This window comes from Lactuca sativa, chromosome 1 (genome assembly GCF_002870075.4).
Source record: "Lactuca sativa cultivar Salinas chromosome 1, Lsat_Salinas_v11, whole genome shotgun sequence".
NCBI lineage: Eukaryota > Viridiplantae > Streptophyta > Magnoliopsida > Asterales > Asteraceae > Lactuca > Lactuca sativa.
The window spans coordinates 247,820,456-247,824,890 of NC_056623.2; positions in this window are offsets into that span (position 1 = coordinate 247,820,456).

Here is a 4,435-nt window from a genome sequence, read left to right on the forward strand (position 1 = left end):
TGGTTCCATTCCGGAAACCATGTATGCTGACGTTCCAGCTGGCAGCCGGATTATCCGAACCTACAAAGAGTTCAAGCGTTCTGGTCCGTGGGATCTCACACCAGAGATGTTGAAATCAATCCACGACACCGACAAGCGTGCTCCAAGAAGCAAGAAGGCAGACAAAGGGAAACAGGTGGCGAAAGGGGCTAAAGGCCCTTCCCCCAAGAAGAGGAAACCCACAAAAGCTGCTCAATCTCCGCATCACAAGAGGCGAAAAACTCAACCAAAGAGAAAGCTGATTATCGCTTCCTCTTCCAGTGAGTCAGAGGGTGAGAGTTCGGATTCTGACGGCTCTCCAAGAGGGAACACACTACCCAGATCACCTACCCCTGAAATGCAAATCCATACTTCTCCAATTCCCTCTCCTACTCAAACTATTCCTACTTCCATTCCCACCATAAACCCCTTCACCCACATTCCAAACACCTCCATCCCAATGCCACCACCAATATTCACCGAAGCAATCACAACATCCACTGCATATGTTAGAGCCAACCTATCTGATACAGGGGTTCATACTGATGCAACCGAACCACCACCAGCACCCGAAACCATACACACAACCGAATCCCAAAAGCACCCGAACCTACCCCTACCCAAAACCAACCTAAACCTACACCCGAAACAACCCAACCCGGACCTACCCACACCACTGTACCACCATCTTCACCACCACCACCATCTCCCGGTCATATCTCTGACGGAGATAACCCTTTCCTTGGCGGGGAAAACATGACGTTTGATTCGGTCTACTACAATCCATTTCAAGTCCAGAGCGATGATGATGATGACGCTCCAGTCACAAAGAAACATCTTAAGGAGCTCCTTGACAAGGTCGACTTGCTCATTGCCTCTTCCTCTACGTTTCAATCATCCCTTTCTGAAGCTGCCATTCAAAAGCTTGTTGATGCTTTCTCAAGGGCTCAGCAAGACTCTGTCGCTGCTGCCACCACCGCCATCGATGCCTCAACGAAAGCCTGTTAGGCTGCGACCGAAAAAGTCGATAAACTATTTTCTGATGCCTTTGCCCTGTTAAAGTCTTTACAGGAGAGTGCTGATGCCACCAAGACTACGTTGGAACCAATTGTTCAACAGTTGGCCACGTTTGTCTCTACTGAGTTGAAGTCCTTTGCTTCACTTCGTCAATCGCTTACAGACGACAACTCAGCGTTTCGTGCTTCTATTGACGAGCGTCTCTCAAAGCTTCAAGAAGATTTGGCGGCTGAGAACTCGTTGATGGATGTTTTGGAAAAGAAGACTACTGCCTTGAAGGTCAAGAGTGCTCAACTCTCCAATTCTCAACAACAGATTGACACTCTTCGGTCCGAACGGGAGGTAATTAAGACGTGTGTTTCGGATGTCCACTCAGCCATCTCCAACATCCTCGAAGCACATGATCCTATACTTAATCATTCTGTGAGGCGTACCCTTGCAGAGAAGCTCGCTCCTGCCCTATACCTGTTAAGCAAAATTGAAGGGCTACCAGATTTCGTGTCCATTCCGAAACAAGGGGGAGAAAAGGAGTCTGCATCTCAACTACCTCATTCCTCAAAGGCAAATCACACAACCGAACCTCCTTCTGTAGGCTAAGCCTCTGGTTCGGGTGTGAAAGACAAAGGCAAGAAGGTTGCTGAGGAAGAAGAGGAAGATGACAAATAAACCATTGCCAACTTGTTGAAACGCAAAAGTCGACGCAATGATGCAGATGATAGTGCTCGTGTGGCAAAAGAAGCTGAAGAAGAGGAACACAAACAGAAGGAAGCCCACGACCTTCTCGAGAGTAGGAAAACTCTTTTTCCTGCTTGGAATCGAGAGAGGATGATAAAGGAGGTAATCGACACCCCGAGCATCTTGTGGCTTGAACCAGTTATCTCATTTGACTGTTACAATTCTGTCGACTCTCAGCTCGACATGCCACTTACCAGAAAGGCGTTCATCTTTCACGCCTTCGCCAACGTTGCTGAGTTCCCTCATCCTCATCCGGAGGTTGATCGAGAATTGATTGAATTCTATCTGAAGGCTGCTCAACCCCAATACCAAACCTGGAGCGCTCAGAAGATCATCAACGTTCGGATCTTGAAACCGTACACTGAAGGGAAGTTTATCAACGTTCGGTTCAAGGTGCTCAGGGGATCTGCAAAAACTGAACATGCCATTTCTTTAGCAGATCTACCGAACCTCAATCCACATGATTGGATTGTTATGCACAACATCCTTCTGACCAACGAAGCTGAATATGGTCCGATCATCGACCATCTTAAGAGGATGTTGGTGTGCTATATCATGGAGGTCGCACTGATGGATCAGGAGATTGCAACTGTCTTCAAGAAGAAACCAAATATATCTTCTATTGGCTCGGCCAGTGATCTAAACCAGATGAAGATGGGAAAAATTGACCCGAGGCGAAACTCAGTCATGTTCACTAGGAGTGAAGGACAGAAATGTCTCTTTGCCTTAGCTGATAAACATCTTTATACCACTACTTGTCTAGAGCATGTGCTGGGGATCATCCACAGATGCAAGGAAAATACAGCGGATGATATCAAGTATTTTGACGCCATGATACAATGGTACATTCGGTTCAGACAGACAATCCTCGCGCTCATCTCACGTCTGTTTGAAACTGTAAAGAAGAGGGTTCCCGCTGCTGGCCCAAGCATGAAGAAGAAGTAATCTCGCTCCAATTTGACGCAAAGGGGGAGATTGTTGGGTAGCGTAGCTTTTTGATGTATTGCGTCCATTGGGCTCGGTTAATAGTCCAAGTTTTGTTACTCCGGTTTAGGCCTGTCAAACCGTGAGATGATAGGGTTTAATATAAATATATATGCTTGCATGCATATTAGGTTAACGATTGATAGCGATTACGACAGATCACAGATTATTTCTTCATCGTTCTTGTAAACCCTAAATCCTCTACAGTAGAAGTTCTTTATCGAGCTCTGCTGAGGATTGTTGATTAATCATTCGACATTCTTCGATCCATACTTGAGTTGTTTACAGTTTTCGTATTTATTATTTTACCTGTTATAAGATCTAATCGATCTTCAAGTTAGTTGTTTAACTCATCAGCATACCATCATCTTATCAGTTCCGAGGAACGTCGAAAAGAGCTACGATTGTCGATCGGTTCCTGAAGTCATACTTGCAGTTATAGTTATTAGACTTATCCAAGTGGGAGACTGTTGGATAAGGTGTCTAAGTCCATAACTATTTCTGGTATGTACTTGACCCGACTCGGCATGGTTCATTTGGGTTGCATGGCACCATGCAATTGGATAGACTAAATGAGAGAAATAACACTTGTGGTTTATTAATATATTATAAGTTCTAATATATTAATAATATTATTTAATTAGTTTGATCAAGAATTAATCTTGGTATTAATTAAGTGATCAAAAGATAACTAATTAAATATATGGGTTGATTATGTAAATCATCCATAACTTATATAGTGGGCTAAGAGGCTCCATGGATAATCAAGTTGGGTTGAACCCATTGGATGCTCCATGGAGGCTCCATGTGAGTTACAAACCCATGGGTCATGGAAATGAAGAGTCATGACACATTAGGGTTTACATGGTGTAACCCTAGACGTGTCAACACTATATAAAGCTCATGTGTTCTCCCAAAATTGGTTAGACAAGAAACAAGAGGGCTAGAGCTGATTTTTAGAGTGTTATACTTTCTCTCCAAGTTTACTCCATAGCATTTGGTTTTGTGTGAAGCATTTGAGGCATCACACTTGGGGTGCTAGACTCACAAGGTTTCAAGGATCAAAATCAACAACAAGGTATGTAGTTCTATCTTTTATTCAAGTTAAAATTGTTCCCCATGTATGCTAGATAGGATCATAGCCATGGAAATCAACTTTTCATGATAATTAGACAAACATAGATCCAAGGTTATTAGGGTTGCATGTACACTTAGGAAGTGTTAGAATGCTCAAAGCCCATCAATGAGGTCATTGGTCAGATTAGTACGGACGAGTTGGATGCCAGGATTCATGAGATCCTGCATGATGAGGTTGCTGCTATGTTTCGGGCTGAGTTGCCGGAGATGTTTGGGTCGATCAAGACCGCCATGGTTGAGTACTTTGATGAGCGCTATGCAGCTCTCATAGAGGCGGCTGCCGCGGCAGCTACAACGGCTGTATCAGCGGCAGGGGGAGGAACCGGTCGAGGTTTTCAGTATCGGGACTTCGATAATATGAAGCCCCCTACTTTCGATAGAGTTCAGGATCTGATCATTGCTATGAGGTGGTTGTCAGACGTGGAGGGTTGTTTCTTCACGTGTTCATGCCCTGCAGATCAGAGGGTGAGGTGTGCTCTGAACCTTTTAAGGCTCGTGGTGAAGGATTGGTGGAGGTTGACCACAGGATCTTATTCGGATGCGC